The sequence below is a fragment of the Meriones unguiculatus genome, chromosome 3 (genome assembly GCF_030254825.1).
Source record: "Meriones unguiculatus strain TT.TT164.6M chromosome 3, Bangor_MerUng_6.1, whole genome shotgun sequence".
Taxonomy (NCBI): Eukaryota; Metazoa; Chordata; class Mammalia; order Rodentia; family Muridae; genus Meriones; species Meriones unguiculatus.
Genome location: NC_083351.1, coordinates 17,550,704 through 17,571,228, shown reverse-complemented (window position 1 = coordinate 17,571,228; position 20,525 = coordinate 17,550,704).

Genomic DNA, 20,525 nt, shown 5'->3' with positions numbered 1-20,525 from the left:
GCCTTGTCACACAATATTCTCCGGCCTCCACATCATACAAGAGAGGTATAGTTTAAAACAAAGTTCAGGATCATCCTTTGTGACATAGTTTGGGGCCAGCCTGAGTTACGTGAAACCTGTCTTCAGAAGGAAGGTGAGAGTGGGTGTGGTAGTTGGGTGGGTAATAGCAGCCTGGTAATGGGTGAACCCTGGCGATCTGTTTGATCCCGAGAACCCACATGGTGGAAGCAGAGAGCTGACTTCTACAGTTGTCCTCTGACCTCCACACCCAGGCTGTGATCTGTGTGGGGAGAAAACAGCAAAAGCAAGGCTCAAGATGCCACCGAGAGATACAGCACAGGCGTAGTGTGGGTGATGCCCCACCCCCCACTGAAAGAAGGCGGTCAAGGCCAGCCTGAGGTACGCGGACGCTTCCTCAGCATTCCGGTCAGTGCTCTTTTGGAAGCACCTACCTGCCTTAGCCTTTCTACTGCTTCGGCGAACCACCAGGACCGAGAGCAGCCCCTGTCCCTGTGAGAAGGGTTATTTTGCTTCTACTTCCTAGCGATGTTCATCATCCAAGGAGTCAGGCCAGCACCTCAAACGGTACAGCCCGGGGAGCGGGACTGACGCAGAGGCCATGGAGGGTGCTGCTTCCCAGCTTGTTCCCAGCGGCTTGCTCAGCCTGCTTTCTTATAAAACCCAGGACCACCAGCCCAGGGACGGCCCCACCCACAATGGGCCCTCACAGTGGGCATCAGGCACTAAGGCCTGATCTTATGGAGGCGGATTCTCATTGGGGGTTCTCACTCTAGCTCGTATCAAATTGGCATAAAACCCACCTGGCTCGGTAACTGATCTCAGCACCGGGGTAGAAGCCATGAGCTTGGGTCACCCTGTTTCTAGAAGCCAGAAAACTACTAAAGACTCATAGGTCGCGTAAAAACTAAGGAGCCAGACCAGGGGGCAGTGGCCAAAGATGAAGCAATTTCAACGTTAAAAGGGAAAGTCAGGCATGGTGGCACACACCTGTAGAGTATTGCCATGAATTCAAGGCCAGCCTGGGCTACACATCCAGAACCAGTCTCGAAAAAATCCAGACACCAGGGTCAGAGAGATAGCTGAGTTGGTAAATGCCCACTGTGCAAACACGAGGGCCCTAGTTATGATCTTCAAAGCCTATAAAAACAAAACAAAACAAAAAACCAGGCACTGTGGTGCATGCCTGGAGCCTGTGGAACCTGAGCGGAGGACGGTGATTGAGAGGAGAGACAGGTAGATCCTTGGAACTCACGGGCTGGGCAGCAGAGCTGAGTTAGTGAGCGTCTGCTTCAGTGAGGGAGCCTGTCTACAGGCCCCGTGCCTATCATGTACGTACACACGTAAGTACACACTCGTACCCAAACTCACATGTCTGCACACTTTTGAATGCACACACCTACACTAAGAAATCCTTACATACAGCGCTCAACACCACAACAAACTATTTTAGCGGATTGTGTGAAAACCTATTTACAATATATACCTAATATTAGCCTGGCTAGTCTTCATAATTACATTTAAGGAAAATACATCTGTTACCTCTATCATAAATAAATAATCATTGCTAAAAATTGTGACCCACATTTAATCCCAGTGTTCAGGAGGCAGAGGCAGGTGAATCTCTTTGAGTTTGAGGCCAGCCTGGTCTACATAGTGAGTTCCAAGATAGCCAGGACTACACAGTGAGACCTTGTCTCAAAAAAAAAAGAAAGGGAACAAGAAGACAAGAAGGAGAAAAACATTTTTCTGGTATTTTATGTTTTATATCTGAGATAACTAAATAGTAGACTGTTTAAAGTTACTTTCTATAGAATTCCAAACAATAAATGGATAAGAATAAGGTTGGAAAAGCAGAGCTTTTCAAAACCTAAAGAAACGGCACACACAGACAAAGATAATAAAACAATGATCAAAAAAACAGTAGCCGGGCGAAGCGGCACCTGTGATTCCAGCACTCGGGGAGATAGAGGCAGGTGGATCTCTGTGAACTGGAATCCAGCCTGGTCTACAAAGCCAGTCCAGGACAACCAAGGCCACACAGAGAAACCCTGTCTCGAAAAACCAAAATCAAAACCAACCACCCAAACAATGATAACAACAAAAACCCAACCCCAGCAGCGTGAATGGTAGTTGTGAGCATAAGGTTTAAACAAAAGTTAAGCACCTAGGGGTGACGCAGTGTCTCCAGGAAGTATTTCTGCGTAAAAAAAGATGGAATTGGAGCCTGATTCAGATGCCGTCTGTCAGTACAGCAGATGTAGTGGGTTAGGCAAAGCCCACTATTGTCACTCAAAATATGGATTGGTCTACAGGACAAGCTCCCTAGTCTCACAGGGCATCCATGGACGAAATCAAAAGGAAAAGAGGAGCCTGGACAAGGGAGGGTGAGGCAGAAAGAGGAATTTAATTCAAGGCCACCTTGAGGTGCCAGTGAAACGCGGTCTCACCAACAAAACAGAGGCTGTAGAAAGTTAACTCCTCCCACCAGCCTGAGCTCCATGAAGCCCTACCTCAGAGGATACCGCCCCCAGCCCCAGCCCCAGCCCGGCTCCCCTAAAGTGGCCCTGTGGCTTTTGCTTAGGCGTGAGGTGGTTGTGAAAACAGGTGGAACGGAGCGCTGGTGTATTCCGGACGAAAGGAGACCCTTTCAAAATACTGCACGAGGGCTGGAGAGAAGGCTCGGAGGTTAAGAGCATTGGCAGTTCTTCCAAAGGTGCTGAGTTCAATTCCCAGCACCCTCGTGGTGGCTCACCACCATCCATAGTGAGGTCTGGTGCCTTCTGATCTGCAAGCACACATGCAGGCAGAATGCTGTGTAGACAATAAATAAATCTTTAAAAAAACGAAATACTGCAGGAGAGCCCGTGAGATGACTCAGTGGGTGAACCGCTTGCGGAGACCGTGTGACAAGCAGGGTTGGACCCCCAGGTCCCGAGGACATGTGGCAAGCAAAAACCAAAAACAAAAAAAAACGCTTCAAAACGTTCCCCTCCGACATCACACCTACAAACAACAACAATAGAATGAAACTTCTACAAACAGCACTGAGAACAAAAGGAAGATGGGAAGAATATTAGTTGTTGAAACCCAGTGATGGGTGCACGGGGGTCAGTGCACGACTGTGCTTTTTTTAAAGACAGGGTTTTAGTCCAGGGTGATTTTGATTTGCTTTGAACTTCCTGCGGAACTTCTGAGTCTCACTGCTCCGCCATGATGGGGATTGGCATGGGTCACCACACCAGGCTTCACGGTGCTGGGGATGTAACCTCGGGCCTCGTGAGTGTTACCCAAGCCCTCTACCAGCCGAGCTGCATCTCCCCTCCTAAAGTTTTTTTGCACGTTGAAATTTGTGGGAATTTGGATGGGACAAACCTGCCCCCTGGTGGTAGGTTCTGGGAGTGCAGCCGTCAATCTCAGCGAATCCAGTCGGCGCTGCTCCCCGCTTCCCACCACACCCCAGCTACAGGCAGGGACCTGCTTGTTGTCACGTCTCTTGGCTGGCGACGTAGCTAGAGTCGCGTCCTTCTATCTCACAGGAGGCCCATCAAGCAGACCATTTCAAACCTAAAAGCAAACAAACAAAAAAACAACCAAACAAACAAACAAAACCAACAACAACAACAAAAAAACCGGATGCTCAGTGACTTGGGTGTTTTCTCACAGTTGAGACAGGTCAGACTCATATGTTGACCAGCTGCTTTTGCAACCATCGGGGAAAGACCTGCCCAGAGTCTTGACTGAGTGACCCGTCTGAGCTGTGGGTGGTGATTCGCACCCACGATCCCAAGCAGTTGGGAGGTGGAGGCAGGGGGATCAGGGCCGTCCTCTGCTACGAGAGGAGTTCCAGGTTAGCTCCGGCTCCAGGCCAGGAGAGAGCCTGTCCCAAAATAAAACAGACAAGGAAAGCTGGGAGCTGGGGGAGGGTGGTCCGGCCCCAGAGGGCCGTGGAGGCTGACCGTGCCAAGACGACGTTAGAAGCCTAAACTTGAGGCCTTTGTGAGTGTGGGGGGCTGTTTTTCTTCTCTTCCTGATACCCAGGCTCCAAACAGTGAAGCACCTCAAAGGAGGGCAGCAAGAGGCAGAGAGCAGGCCCCTCTCTCTCCGGGGTGTGTGTGTGTGTGTGTGTGTGTGTGTGTGTGTGTGTGTGTGTGTGTATGAAAGTTGACCTGCTCCAGGCAGAGCCGTTCTATCCCTGGGTAGGGACAGATGCTCCCGTCACCTGATTCTCCCTTCTAGATGGCTGGGCAGGGGCCTCTCTCTCTCTCAGGCTGGCTCCATCTCTACCCCCTGGGGCTGCCCCGAGGCCCAGGCCAATGGCCAGGCCTGCAGTTCGTCTAGTCACGGGAGCGTGCTTCCTGGAAGTCCATGCCCTCTTGCCCTGCCCCATCCCAGACTCTGGGTTTCCTGAAGTTCAAGGAACTGGGCCAGCGAGTGTACTGGTCAGCTACGCTCCTTCGGGGACTTTCACCATCCAAGGGGTCTGTCTCAGCCTTGCGTGAGGTGAAGCAGAGCCATGGTAGGAGAAGGAAAGGGACTCGGAGATGCTGACAGATGAGATCACCTCTGCCACTTGTTTGCTCTGTGGTCCCAGCAAGTGAAGGAGCCTCAGTTTCCCCCAAATTAAAAAAAAAAAAATGGAGATACTGGAAGTATTTGAAGCGGCAGCCATGGGAGCACATGACAAGGCTCTTCATCAGGGTTGCCATGGTGACTTCTCTCTCCGGAGCAGGGGGAAGGAAAGCCTGCTTGGAGGCGCTGCCTGACTGGGCAGCCAGGGGATGCCTTTCTTATCAGCGCAGCCTCAGAGCTGGGCTATTAATACTCACGGTGCCCCACAGCCTGGGAGCTAGCATTCCGGCAGCGCGGTGCAGAGGTGGGAGGGCGAGGCTGCTAACAGGTGGCCTGGGTGGGAGCGATCATGCCCGATCTCAGCAGGCAGCGCTTGGCCCTTCTGCCAGACACCCTCCACCTGCAGGCTAGGGTCTAGGCAAGTGTGAGATTCCTGACCGGAGTCATGCCTGGGGCAGGCATCTTCCTAGTCCCTTAAGGGCGTCCCACCGTCCTGTCCTTCCAGGGATCCGGCTGCCCAGGAAAGCAGGGCCCGGATGGGTGCCAGGAGCAAGCCCACGTTTGGAACTGTGGGCTGTCAGAGTGAGAAGGCACGCGGACAACTCCAGCCTGCCGTCCCCGTCCCCGGGCACCCTCCAGACGTTGCCGGGGACCGGGAAAGGCTGCTTCCGCTTCCGTCTCATCAGGACGCTCCTTCTGAGTACTGTAAATCCTTGTCAGCCCGGTGCGCTGGCACACACCTGATCCCAGCACTTGGAGGCTGAGGCAGGAGGATTCCCGCCCAGAGTCAGTACATAACGGAGACTCTCTCAAGGAAAACTTGTCCAGGGCCTGGGGTGTAACTCAGTCGGCGGGATGCTTTGCCTACAGGACAGGAAGAGCCGGGTTCCACCCCAGCAGGGCAGACAACTGGTTTTCCACTCCAGTAATCTCCGCACTTCGGAGGCAGAGGCAGGAGGATCAGCCCTTCCTGTTTAAGGCTGGCCTGGGCTACATGAGAGGGATTTGGCCATCGAAGAAACGAATGAGACAATCCGTACAAAGCACTGGAATTAAGCCTGGCGCATCCCTGTAATCCCAGCACTCTGGGAGGCAGAGGCAGGCGGAAGTTCAGAGGCCAGCCTGGTCTACAAAGTGAGTCCAGGACAGCCAAGGCTACACAGAGAAACCCTGTCAAAAAAGAAAGGAAAAAAAAAGGAAGGAAGGAAGGAAGGGAAAGGAAAGAAAAAAAGAGAAGAGAAAAGAAAGAAAAGAAAAGAAAAGAAAAGAAAAGAAAAGAAAAGAAAAGAAAAGAAAAGAAAAGAAAAGAAAAGAAAAGAAAAGAAAAAGAAAAGAAGCAAGCTCAGGAATTAGTCAGTAACGGGTCTTCTGAGCTGAGGAGCCAGTAGCCCAAGTCCTTTTTCAACACGTAAGTGCTGGAGGATGCCAAGAAACAAAGACCTTACAGGAATTCCCTCTCCCGCCACCCATACATTGTAGTCACACGGAACAAGGCTGCTTTGGTTCCTTATAGTGATTGTAAAAATCAATAGCAGGCTGGTGAGTTGGCTCAGCAGGTGACGGCGTCGGCACCAAGACTGGCAGTCCAGGTTTGACCCTTGGGACCCCTGTGGTGGAAAGAGAACCAACTCCCTCAAATATTCCACTGGCCTTCAAACCCCAGCCATGGTAAGCCTGTACCAATAAACATGCACACAAAATAAATGGAATAAGGTGGTAAAAAAATATACATATGTATAACAATACAGAAACATAAATAAAACAAAATCAATATATTGTAATAAAAAATTTAAATTAATAGCATTTATTTATTTATTTGTATTATGAGGTAGCACTTATTGAAGACCTTTGACCTTTTATTAAAACAAAACAGAAAATCCCACAAGTGCATTATCTCATTTAAATGTCTCTCACAAACACACACACACACACAACAGTTTCTATGGTTTCATTTCACAGCTGAGGAAACCAGACTCATTTCACAGCTGAGGAAAGCCAAGTCAGCCGTTGCCTGAAGGCTCCTCCAGAACACTCCATCCTCACCCCAGCCGTGGCTTTTGGGTTTCAGGGGACAGTTTGTCTCTGCTCCTCCTGGCATCTGCCAGGGCTGAGTCTGGGAGCCATGCATACCTTCCCGTGCCTGGCAGTCTGTGCTGGCTGGAGTGTGGAGTTCTCACCACGTGGTCCTTGGGTTCCGGATGCTGAGCCGCTTGCTGACTTTTTCTCTCCATCTCTCAGTCATATGTGTAGCTGCTCTGTTTTTTTTTTTTTTTTTTTTTTTTTTTTTTTTTTTTTTTTGAGACAGGGTCCCATGTAGCCCAGGCTGGCCCCTAATTTGCTACCTAGTCAAGGGTGACCCTTACCTCCCGATCTTCCTGCCTTCATCTCCCAGGCGCTGGGATTATAGACATGATCCACCGTGCCCAGCTTCTTGTGTATGTGTGTGTGTGTGTGTGTGTGTGTGTGTGTTTACAAGCAATGTTTATGGGCAAAGTCCAGGGTGTCTAACCGTATCTGTTCTGAGACACACTGCGTACCTAACAGACCGTACCAAGAAAATTGTTCTCCCTGTTAGCTGGTGAGCTTTCTGGTGGCAAGGAGCCATGCCAAGAGCAGTTGTAGAGGCTGGGAAGTCCAATGGTATCTGGTAAGGACCCTACTGCTATGGCGGAGTCTGCGGGAGAAGGGGCAAGTTGGGACAGTAATTATTGCTTTGTTTTTAGCTATTTGTAGTGGCAACCAAACCAGGGCTTCATACATGCCGAGGCATGTACTTTATTAGTGGATCTGTTCTTAGACAAAAACAATTACCTGTCTGTGTGTGGGTATACCCATGTGTGTGCAGAAGCCCATGGAGGCCAGTAGAGGGCGTCAGCTCCCCTGGAGCTGTAGTTACAGGTGTGTTTTATTGTTGGTTGGTTGCTTGCTTGCTTTGGTTTTTTGAGACAGAGTTTCTCTGTGTAGCCCTGGCTGACCTGGAACTCACTCTGTAGACCAGGCTGCCTCTGCTTCCCAAGTGCTGGGATTAGAGGTGTGTGCCACCACACCTGGCTTCAGGTGGCTTGTTTTTAAGTCATCTGGTGTGAGGGTTGCAAACTGAACTCTGGTCCTCTGGAAGATTAGGAATCAATCGTAAACTTTGATCCATTTCTCCAGCCTCCTGTCCCCCCCTCTCCCAAGACAAGGTTTTTCTATTCTGTAGCTTTGGATGTCTTGTAACTAATATGTAAACCAGGCTGGCTTCGAACACACAGAGATCCATCCTCTTGCCTCTGCCTTCTGAGTTCTGGGATTAGAGGCATGTGTACTATTGGCTTATTATTTTTAAATTATTTATATTTATTTTTGGATTCGTTTTATCTTTATGTGTATTGTGTATGTCTGTGTGCATACACCCTATGAATGCTGTGCTCATGGAGGCCAGTAGAGGGTGTCAGACCTTCTGGAGCTGCAATTGCCAATGGCTGTGAACTGCCTGGTCTAATGTGGGTACATCGGACTAAATTTCCATCCTCTGGAAGAGCAGCAGCTCCGCTTAACTACTGAGTCATTTCTCCAGCTGTTTATGTAGTCCTAACTAGCCTCAAACTTACTACGTACCTTACCCAGGTTGGCTTTGAGCTCCTGCTCTTCCTGACTCTACCTCCTGAGTGTTGAGGTTACAAGCATGTGCCACCAGGCCTGCTTATTCCTTTTCTTTCTTTAAACTTTATATATTTATTCATTTTATTTTATGAATATGAATGTTTGCCTGCATGTGTTTTTGTGTACAACATGTGTGCCTGTGCTTACGGAAGTCAGAAGACAGTGATGGATCCCCTGGAATTAGTTACAGAAGAATGTGCCCCACCGTGATAGGAATTGAACTTGGGTCCTTTGGAAGAACGGCTTGTGCTCTTAACCCCTGAGCCACCTCGCCAGTCCCATTTCAAGTTCTGATTGCTGCTCTGTAGAAGCTCTCTCTGTATGTAGCTAAGTTCTTTATTAGCTATGTCTTTTGTAAATATTTCTCCCACTTACTCATTATATTGATTGATTTTGTTTTGTTTTGTTTTTTTGAGATAGGGTCTCACTATGTAGCTGTCACTAGTCTGGAATTCTCTATATAGACCAGGCTGGCCTCGAACTCAGAGAACTACGTGCCTCTGCCTCCTGAGTGCTGGGCTTAAAGGCATGCACTACCACCACTCAGCCACAAACACATAACTTTCCTAATGATCATCAAACCATTTTATTTGTTTTCTGTAGGGCTTAGTAGAGAGACGAGCACTGGCTGCTCTCAGAAGACTCGGGTTCCCCGGCATGTACATGGTGGCTCACAGCCATCTGTGACTCTAGTTCTGGAGAATCTGACGCCCTCTTCCAGCCCCTTACGAGCACCAGGCATGCCCGCGGTGCACAGATGTAGAAGGAGGCAAGACACTCACCCACGTGCAAGAGTAAATAAAAATAAAAAGTTGGAGGCCACAAGATGGCTCGGAGGATGAAGGTGCCTGCCACGGAAAACGGTGATTTCGGTGAGATCCCTGGATCCCACCATAGAAGAAAAGAACCAATTCGGAAGCTTGTCCCCTGACCTCCATGTGCGCACCCATGCGCGCGCGCGCACACACACACACACACACACACACACACCCACACACACGCAAACACACTGGAAAAAAACCTGCAGAAACAAGCTGGGTGTGTGAATCACACCCGCGGTAGCGCACTCTGGGCTATGGTGTGAGGCCTTATTTCCGGGGGGGGGAGGGGGAGTCAAAACAAAAAGTTACAGAAACAAGAGCCATTAGCATATATTATCTTTCATTTACATTGTTCTGTCTCTCTCTCCTCCCTTAAAATCATTGGTTCCAGTTCCTGTTGGCTGCCCGCTCCTGGGCATGGGGCCTGCCCTAGGGTGTGCTCAGTATAGCAGCTGTCACTTCAGTGAAGAAAACCGACTTTCTCCCTCTCAGCACAGCCGCACGCGAACGCCAATAGTTGCAGGTTGGGACTAGTCCCTAGTGTTGGGACTCCAGGCTCCTCTCCCTTCCTTTGCACTGGGATTTTTTTGTCTGGCTTCACCTTGTGGAGGGAGATCTTTTGCGTGTTCTCAAAGTGTGTGAGTTCCTCTGTGCGTGTCTGGAAACACTGTTTCCTCAACTTCACCCACCACCTCTGGCTCGTAGGTAGATCCTGAGCCCCGAGTGTGTGTGTGTGTGTGTGGGGGGTGATATGTCATATAAGCATCCTATGCAGGGCTGAGGACACCAACATCCCTTATTCTCTGTGTAGTGACCAGTCATGGGTTTCTGGGCTTCTCTGATGAGGGTGGCGCAATGCACAGCCCAACGGGTAAAGCAACCAGTCATTAGGAATCGCTTGATTACTGTGTCATTTGTGCTGAATAATAATAATAATAAATAGTAGGTTTTCTCCTAGACCCATGGCCCATTATCTTTCAGCTTCCAGGACTAAGGATGTTACAGAAATAGTGCTCCTTCCCAGGGAGGAATCACTCGGTACACTTGGAGACCAGAAAAAGGCTTTCTACGAAAGCATGACCAACAGGGGCTCGCACCCAAGTAAGCTCGGCCCAGAACAGAAACAATTCAACATCCGGCTGTGACCCTGCACTGCCCCCTCGAGCTGCCTGGTAGAGGAGTCTGAGGCCTGTTGTTTTGAGGAGGGGCCTAAGAGCTGGTCCGTCCAGGTGAACAAGCATTTGCTGTCCTAACATCGTAAATTTCTCTTATCTCTAACAGGTCTGGTTAGCAGACTGCCTACCTTTGGGGTAATTCGGGGCAGGACTCTCTTAGCTGAATTCTACTTTGTGAGCAAATCCGTTAGTAAGTCCCTTAGAGCATCAGGTCTATTACTTTGGGTTTCTTCTGCATCAAGGAGATAAGGACATATTTAAGTGGGCTGGTTAGGGAAGGCTTAACCTGGAAAAGGTGACACCCGAGAAGGCTCAGCCGAAAAGGTCTAGACTATTATTTCTTTATAAAAAGCAGTTCCATATTTTTTTTCATTTATTCATTTTATTGTGGCAGGTGAGGGAGGGCATGAGTGACTGGCCTAGTCCTCTCATCCCACCCTATTTGTCTTCTGACAGGGCCTTGCTCTGTAGCCCAGGCTGACTCGCAGCTCACCTTGATCCCCCTGCCTCAGCCTCCCCCCTACCCCAAGAAAAACTGAGACTATAGGCACAAGCCGCCATATTTAGGTAGGAGCAGACTTTTTGATGTTTGGTTTGAGATAGATGGAGCTGAGGGCCACAAGGTCGGTCACGCCACGGTCTTGAGCAAAGGGCTTCTCCCCCTCCCCAGCCTCGTCCTTCTTCTGAGTTTAGCTGAACTTTTTCCTCTGCCTGCGGGAGGACTGCCACAGCAATCAGTCACCTACCTGAAAGACCACGCTCCTCCCAAGCAGCTCCCACCTTCCAGCCTCCCGCTCCCCTTCGCTCCCCCTCACTGCTGTGGCCCCGCCCCTATCCTCTTCCCCTCCTCTCGAACCTGCCCCCTTCCTCGGCTGGGCTGCGGGGTGCTGGGCTGCCTACAATAGGATTTCAGACATCCTGGGTGTCCTGGGTCCCGGGTCCACAGCCTCGCTCTGACATTCAGCTGCTGTCACTGGGCCTGGGGGGGGGGGAGAACTTTGATGGTGGTTGGAGCCTGAAACGGGGCAGTGACGTCCGTGACAGCCGCTGGCACACGGTGGCTATTTGATAAATGGCAGTGTTGTGCCCTTTCCTGCCAGCCTTAGGGGGACTGTCTTATATCCTTCACAGCTCGGCCCTTTCTTTCTGGGAGGCAGAGGGGTGTTTTAGATTTGGGGTACCCACTGGCTCCCTAAATAGCTCTATGAAGGACCCGGTGTCTCCGTTAGCCCCACAGGGCTGACTCTGGAGCAGTAGCTCACGCGGAGGTGTGATTCAATCGTGGAGCCGGGACTTGAAGCACAGGCCGAGACCTGCTCTTCCACTCTCCTCACTGAGGTCCATCCTTAGCTACCCTGAAGTCTGTCCTTAGCCTCATTGCCTAGCTCAGAAACCAAGGTTCAGGAATTTGGATGTCACATCATTAAACCACACCATTCAGGAATGAATCGAGGAGTGGAGGCACTTTTCCCCGCCACCGTAAACCCAGGCACCTGTCACCAGGCCACTTCGATTTAGGGCCTCCTGAACATGCAGGGCAGGGGCTCAGCAAGCCCCATTCCTGACAGAAGCAGAACAGAGGGTAACTGGGCTTCGTAGGGTCCCACAGTCCACTGGCCACAACATTAGAAGGGTGTGACCCCCCCAGTCCCCAACCCCGACAGAGAAAATGGCCACTTGAGGGTGGCTAGGCTCCCAAAACCTCAGACCAGAGGCTGCCCCCCACCCCCAGCAATGGGGTTTAAACACAGCTCTCACAAGGAGGGCGAGCTGAGTCACGGTGTATTTATAGACGAGCCTCCTCGACTCTGCTCCTTCGCCAGGGTGCACCAGGTTCACCCAGGGTGCAGGAGGGTGACAACCTGTTTATCATCCAAGGTGCCCAAGCAAGCTGTTGAGACATCCTCTGAGAACCAGATCTGGATGCCCGCCCAGGCTCAGACCTGACCTGACCCTCACAACGCCCAGACCCAGGCAACCCTTCCTATTCCGATTGCCCTACCCTCTCCCAGCATACCCCAGGCTACCTGAGGCAATCATACACACCAGGCAGCTCAGCCTTGTATTAAAATAGGACAGAAATGCTGCTTCTTCCAGGAAGACAGCCTGGGTAAATCTGGAGGGCTGCAAGACTTGGCTGGTCCCACCGCCTTGGGTCAGATGATTAAACCAACCACAATATTTACCAGAACCTTATACACACCAAATGCTAAGAGGTTTTGTTCTTTGTTTGTTCTTAGGATGGGGTTTCTTGGGGGCTCAAAGAGCTCAAAGAGCACAGGCTGCTCTTCCAAAGGTCCTGAGTTCAACTCCCAGCAACCACATGGTGGCTCACAATCATCTATAAAGAAATCTGGTACCCTTTTCTGGCCTGCAGGTAAAATACTGTACAAATAATAAATCTATTTTTAAAAATGAAGAGTTGAGACAGGGTTTCTCTGTGTAGCCTTGGCTGTCCTGGACTCACTTTGTAGACTAGGCCAAGCCTCGAACTCACAGCAATCCACCTGCCTCTGCCTCCCCGAGTGCTGGGATGAAAGGTGCTACTATGCCCTGCAAAATGCTGAAAGTTTTAATATTGCCTTTTTGTTTGTTTGTTTGTTTTTTAAACACAGGAGTCTCTATAGCCCCTGCTAGACTGGAACTCACTATATAGACCAGGCTGGCCTCAAAACTCGAAGAGATCCGCCTGCTTCTGTGATCACAGACACTCCCTGCCACTCCCCTCCCCCACTGGGATTAAATGTGCCATCATACCTGGCTGTGAGTTATTCTGAGACAGAGTAAGGCTCTGTGATTGTAGCTAGGCTAGCCTCAAATTCACAATCCTCCTCCCTCTGCCTCCCAAGGGCCAGGACTAAAGGTACGCACCACCACATCTGGCTTATTACCGTTTTGTTTTAGTATTTGTTAAAATTGTGGGTGTGAAGGGTGTGCTGACATGTGGACCATCAGATTCCTGTGAAGATCAAAGAGGACAGCTTGCAGGGGTCAGTTCTGTCCTCTTGATCTGTGGGTTCTGGGGGTGGAGCTCGGGCCTTCTGCCTGGTCGGCAAGCACCTCTGTCCGCTGGGTCTCTCTATCTGGTCCAGGCTGGCTTTGAACTTGTGATCCTCCTGTATCAGCCTCGGGAGAAGCTGGGATTACAGGCCTGCACCATCGAATTTGTCTTCTGATACCTTGTGTCATCCTCACAAATCTCTAAATTGCATGTTAATTTAGTATAATCTTTATAGGTGAGGAAATCAAGAGGTACCGGGAGGAAGCACAGTGTCCCAAGAGACCACACAGCTGGGCAGGGTCTGGTGTGATGCCGTGTAAATCCTAGCTCAGGGGAGTGGGAACGGGGGCATGAGGAGCTTAAAGCCATCCTTGCTTACAGAGAAAGTCCGATGCCAACATGAAACCCTGTCTCAAACAGCAGCAAACTGGGTGGTGGCAGCACATGCCTTCACTCCCAGGAGTGGATCTCTGAGTTCGAAGCCCCAGCCCGGTCTACAGAGCAAGTCCAGGACAGCCAAGGCTACAGAGAAACCAAGTCTCCGTAAAACCAAAACCAAAACCGAAACAATCCAACAACATCCCTGGTAAACAGAAGTGCTAGGCTCAAAAGGAATCTTCCTGGGTCCAGAGTCGCAGCTGCGGATAAGCTTGGAGAAATTACTGGTCCCCTAAGCGCCCCCTCTCATCCCTTCCCTTCCCCTCCCCTCCCCTCCCCTGCAATCTACCCTGTTTTCTGTACCTACCTCCCAAGGAAGTAAGGACTCAAGAAGCGTGTACGCACTTTGCAGCCAGGTTTCAAAGACTGTGACCCTTCAATGAGATGTCCCTTCTAAGGCGCCAGGCCATCTCTGGCCCCAATTTCACACCAGGAACCTCAGGCTCAGGACGTTCCACTGCTCCACTTTGCCTGTCCAGAGTAGCCAGGCTTTCCACTCCCATAATTCAGGGCATAGGGTGCCCAGGGGTTAGCCAGGCTCAGGAAGATGGAACCAGAGGTCTGAGAGCCCTAGAGCGGCTCCTGGAGCCAGATGTAGAGACAACTCGGACCTCAGTGTGGCTGTAGCCTGGAACTCAGTGGCTCTGAAGTCCAGCCGTAAATGTCCAGTCTGTACCAGCAACTCTGGGCTCTGGTGCTTTCGATCTTCCAGCCCGATGCAGCTCTGGCTCCGGTTCAGCCAGGTTCCAGCCCAAGACCTGACTGGGCATGGACCACCTGGGTGACAAAGCTATGTGCTTTGGTGACATCATGGTTATGAGAATGAATTGGTGATGTTTCTGGGTTCCTGGATCCCTGGGTCCCAGACTCTCAGGCTCCCAGACTTACCTGTCACTCTGATCCTTAGTCTAGTGGCCAGGGCTCAGTGCCTACTTTTTTCTCTTTTTCCTTCCTTTCTTTTATTTTTACTTTGTGTGTGTGTGTGTGCATATGTGTGCCCACGTGGAGGTCAGAGAACAACTTTCAGGACAGTCCCAGGGACTGAACTCAAATAGTCAAAATAGTCAAGTTTTTGTTTTGGTTTGGTTTTGGTTTTTAGGATTTTTTAGGTTTTGTTTTTGTTTTTTGTTTGTTTGTTTGTTTGTTTGTTTGAGACAGGGTTTAAGCCCTGGCTGTCCTAGAACTCTATAGATCAGGCTGGCCTCTAACTCACAGAGACCCACCTATCTCTGTATCCTAAATGCTGGGATTAAAGACATGTGCCATCACTGCCTGGCTTCGTCTTCCTCCTCCTCCTCTCCTTCTTCAAGTCAGGGTCATGATGTGTGATCCAGGCTGCTCTGAGACTCACTGTGTAGACGAGGAAAATGTGCAACAATCCTCCTTCGTCTGTTCCCCCACGCTGGTGTTATAAGCGTGAACTGGCACTTCGGTTTGGGGATGCCAGTGTAGCATTTGTTGTTGTTTTGTTTTGATTTTTTTTTAATTTATGCCTGAATCACATTTTTGATCCATAAAGCTTTTTTACATATCCACACACCTTCAGGTGTTTGTTTTTTTTTTAACATTACATTTATTTATTTTGTTCATGTGTGCAATTATTCAATGGCAGGTGAGGCCAGAGGCCAGAGTTTAGGCGTTGGTTTTCTCCTTCCACCGTGTGGACCTCAGGGATGGAACTCAGGATGTCAGGCCTGAGAGACAGCAAGCACCTTTACCTCTGTTTACATCTCTCGGCCTCTGTTATTTTTTTAACGTTATAGTGACGTATTAGGTTACATATAACCAGCAATATTTTTCTTCTTTTTGACATGTATTTTTCTGTTTGCACCAACCTGACACCTTTTCATGTTGATACTCGGTTTGCAAAGCTAGGGCCTGGGAAGATGGCTCAGCAGTTAGGAGCACTGCTTGTTCTTCTAGAGGACTGGGATTCAATCCCCAGAACCAACATGGCAGCTCCCAACTCCTGTTCCAGGTGATCGGAAGCCCCCTTCTGGCCCCCACAAGCACCAGGCACACACATGTCATACATACAAACACACAGGCAAAATATCCATGCACATGAAATAAAATTCAAAAACATGGAAAACTCCATGCCATCTACTTCTCTCCCTCTCTCTCTCTTGTTTTAATTCACCCACCTCACTCTCTTTTTTCTCTCTCCTTTTTCCTTCCTTCCTCCTTTCCTTGTGTGAGTTTCAACACAAAGTCCTACCAGGTAGCCCAGGCTAGCCTCCAACTTGAGGCAATGCTCTTGCCTCAGTCTCCCAAGTGCTGCCATGACAGGTATGAGCCAGCTAGCCTGGGCTATATATTTAAACACCTGTCTCAAAAAAAAAAAAAAAAAAATCCTTATTTGTTCACAGCTTAAAAACCGTATGTATTATATATCTATTGGTAGTTTCATAAGTTTAATTCCTCGGAGCACAATTGATGACTCACATGTATGAATGTGGTTTTTTTTTTTAATTTTATGTATATAGGTGTTTTGCCTACATGTATGTCTGTGTGCCACATACGTGCAGCACCCAAAGGAGGCCAGAGAAGACGCTGGATCCTCCCCACCCTCACCACTACCCTGACTGGAGCTACAGACAGTTGTTAGCTGCCCTGTGGGTGCTGGGGATTTTCTAATCTGGGTCCTCTGCAAGAGCAGCCAGTGCTCTTAACCACTGAGTCGCCTCTCCAGCCCCCTGGAGGAATAGTTTACATTGTGATTTTTATCAAATTGCATTCCCTGAGGTCTCGAGAGGAGCCAATCATTAAGATTTTTTTTTTTGCCAGTTTTATAGAAGAAAATCGAGTTTTATGATGCCTTTGACGTGACGTTTGTAAGCAGATCCGGCTAAGCACGCTGCCTCTGTTTTTGCTGGGCGCTCAGTGCACCCGTGACTGTTAATCACCTTTCTGTGCCCCTTGCTCTTTCTATTACCCTTTGAACTCCTCACTGCCCTGACAATCCATCTCGTCACGTGTCTCCGGTGTTTTTCCCCCTCAGCCAGTTACTTGTCTTTTAGTTTTGTTTATGGAGCAACTGCGGGTTTAAATATAGTCTGTTTTTCCCCCCTGCTTGCTGTCTGTGACCCGGACAGTCTCGGAAGCTATGTGTGGCAAGCCCCAGGTTCAGGCTGGTGGGGGAGGGGTACAGCAACAGCTGGACCCCCCAAGCCAGGCTCTCTGAGGTACAAAGAAAGGAGCAGCAGAGGCAGCACAGAGCCACTGGCTCGCAGTGTGCCTGGGGCACTTTCCCTCAGTTCTTTCTGGGTCCTTCTGGGAGTTCAGGGTGCTTACCAGGGAGGACAGCCTCTCCTCCACGCCTGGGCACAGGCAGGAAGTGTGGGAGCCAGCCAGGGCGCACAGGGCAGAAGAGAGAAGTGTAAGTGTCCCTTTAGGCAGGCAGTTTGAGTTCCAGGCCTTAAATACCACGTTGGGGGCCAGCGAGATGGCTCAGTGGGTAAAGGCACTCACTGCCACGCCTGGTGACTGAGCTCTTTAGTCCTGAGGACACGCATGGTCTTCTGACTTAACATAAGCATGTGTGAACTCTCTCTCTGTGTCTCTCTGTCTCTGTTTCTCTCTCTCTCACACACACACATAAAATGCAATTATCTACTTGGGCTGCTATAGCAAAACTTCCACAGATTAGCAGAATTCAACACTAGAAACTGATTTCTAGTGAGTTCTGGAGTTCTAGAGCCTGGGAGCCCAAGTGAAGGTAACACAGCAGGCCCCTAGAAATGCAGCATCTCGCGGTGTGCACACACATATCTTCCTAGCTGTGTGCTTGGAGGGAGGATGGGAGCCTTGTGATCCCCCACCACTGTTTTTATTATTTACATTTTAAAAATATTTATTTAGGTTTCTTTGAGACAGGCTTTCTCTGTGTAGCCCTGGCTGTCCTTGAACTCACTCTTTGGATCAGGCTGGCCTCGAACTCACAGAGAGCCAACTGCCTCTTCCTCCCGAGTGCTGGGACTAACGGTGTGTGCCATCACCACCCAGCCTATTATTTAATTTTTTTTTTTTTTTTTTTTTTTTTTTTTTTTTTTTTTTAAAGCAGGAGCTTATGTATCCCAGGCTGGCCTTGAACTTCATTTGTGAGGGAGGCGTGGTCTCCACGTATCATTACACTCAGTTATGCCTGTGAATTGTGTGTGTGGGGCAACACAAGCTCCCAGCTTCTAGGAACACCCCAAGCTGTTTTCCGGGAGCCTAACTCTAGACTTATTACCCAGAGTGCAATGCTCATATGTAATGAGCATATGACGCAGCCTCCTTATCTGTTTGATGGGGATGGGACTGGAGCGGACCTCATGAACTAATAAACCGGGACCTGTAAAATGCTCAGGACAGCCTCCAAGGAAGCCCTCGGCAGCTCCAGCGAATCTTGCCTGTCCTGGTATGCACACCCCTGTCTGAGCCCCTCTCAGGGCTGTGAGCCCGGTAGAATTCAGTCACAACGAGAGTATCCGGCTAGAGAGATGGCTCAGTACTTGCCACTGAGTCTGACCTGAGTTCAGTTCATGCAGGTTCTCCTCTGACCTACACACACACACACACACACACACACACACACAGCAAGAATTAATTAAAAAGCTGATAGTGTGTGACGTGACACACCTGCTCTGAGCGAGGTGACATGGTTTAGGAACGAGCCAGGGGACCTGTGGACGGGGATGTGGGCTGAGAGCTTCAACTTGTAAATGCAGAGTGAGCTGTCTTGAAAGTGGCTCCTCAGCCAGGCCTGGCGGGATCCCAGCACCCTGGGAGGCAGAGGCAGGCAGACTGCTGTGAGTTCGAGGGTAGCCTGGTCTACAGAGCTAGTCCAGGACAGAGAAACCCTGTCTTGAAAACAGACAAACAAACAAATGAAAAGAGTTTCCCCTAGCTCCAGTTAGGCTCCCAGATAAACTGGCCTGCAGTCCGGTCAATGTCTACACCACAAACTCTTAGAGGCCCTGAACACCAACGCAGCGGCTCCTGGCAGTGTGATCCGCCAGAACCGCGACTGTCATGCGTGCTATGATTTTAAGCTAACTTTGGGGATAATTTGTTACAGCAAAGGACCATCCCTAGATGGAGGTTGTTGGGTGTGTGGGGGAGGGGGCTGTCACAAGGGCCAGTCTGGGCTGTACATGGAGATCTCACCTCAAAAAGAAGCGAGGCCAGCAGGGGTGTCATCACAGAGCTCCACAGGCTGTGGCAGGGGGATTGCCGTGAGCTGGAGATCAGCCGTGGTTACCTATTGAGACCTGACGTAGCTCAGGTGGTAGAGTGCTTTGCTTGCCTAGCATATGTGAAGCCCTGGTCTCCATCCCCAGCGCCACAGCAGGCCAGATGTGGCAGTCCAGGCCCCTGATCTCAGCACTCGGGAGGGGAGGCAGGAAGACCAGAAGTTCAAGGTTATCCTCAGCTGCATACTAAGCACCAGGCCGGCCTGGGGTGAGATTCTGTCTCAACAAACACACAAACACATCTGCAGACTGATATCTCCAGAGCTTGATTGAGCAGATGGTAGCCAGTCCTGCCTCCTAGCTAGAAGGACACGTCTCTAAAGAACTGCCATGAATCAGACACAGGCTCCCTCTCTGTGCTGTAGAGAAGGACAGTCACCATGAAGTCCAGAGAGATCTCTGCTCTCCCCAACTGCCATTTTCAACATGGAAGCAACCTGACGCACGGAGATGCTGCTTCCTGACGCACAGAGATGCCGCTTCCTGACACACAGGCTGGCCATCCTACCTGAGGTGACAGAACTAACCGATGCTGGGAAGAATCTTAAACTTGACCTCAGCTGTGTTGGTCTCTCAGGGTATTAGGGTGCGTGGCTCCGCCACTCCTCACACTTCACAAAGCACTTTCACGCCCTTTCTCAGGCCCATCAATCGACAGCCGCCTCATGTCCCCTGAGATAGCCCCTTTATTTTATTTTGTTAGTTTTTTGAGACAGGGTTTCTCTATGTAGCTCTGGCTGTCCTGGAACTTGCTATGTAGACCAGGCTGGCCTTGAACTTACAGAGATCCTCTACCCACTCCCCAGAGCCCTCCAGCTGTCCATAAGTGTTGTCTAGACCTGGGGACAGTAGAAGGTGGCCATGGGCTCCTCGCCCAGGCTTCATGTGCCGAGGTCCAGGAACACTCTGCTCCTTCCTGTGGCATGTGGGTCAGGCCCAGGGGACATCGTCCTGGCCCCTGGGACACTGCACCGTGCCCCAGAACCCATGGGCCCGATGCTGCCAACTGCTCTGACCTTAGCCACTACATCAGATGACCATCGGTTTGGTCCTGTGACTTGGGCTGACTCTTTGCTGAGGATGACATCAAAGACTACAGTTGAGACCTCAGGCCTTAGCAAACCAACTCCCATACCTCCCTCCTCCTGTTCCTGGGGAAGGTCCGGAGCAGAGGCAGGACAATGCCCACATCCCGAGGGGGCAGGAAGGGGCAGTCGGAAGCAGGCAGACACCTGAGACAGACCTGCTCTGTGATGTACTGTGCTAAAGCCGGGAAGCATGTCAACAAGCCGGAAACAGGAGGGTGCAGAAGGGGAGATGAGGTGGTTTTTCCCCCACGTGACACCACTACCTCCTCAATTTCGTCATCTAGGACCAACTCCCCCAAGAATGGGCCACTGGGGACAGAGAATGGACCCTTGGGGCTCCTCTCCAGCAGTTGTTCCCTCTGGCAGATGGAGTCACTGGTGGTGGGTGTGGCCTGCTGGGTATCACATTGCGAGTCTTAGTCAGAGAGGGAGTGGGAGCCTAGCTTCCAGCCCTTGGCCAGCGTCTTCTCCTGGGAGCCAAGAGGCCGCAAACTCTCAGGTTTCTGAAAAGTCCCTTTTCTAGTGACAGT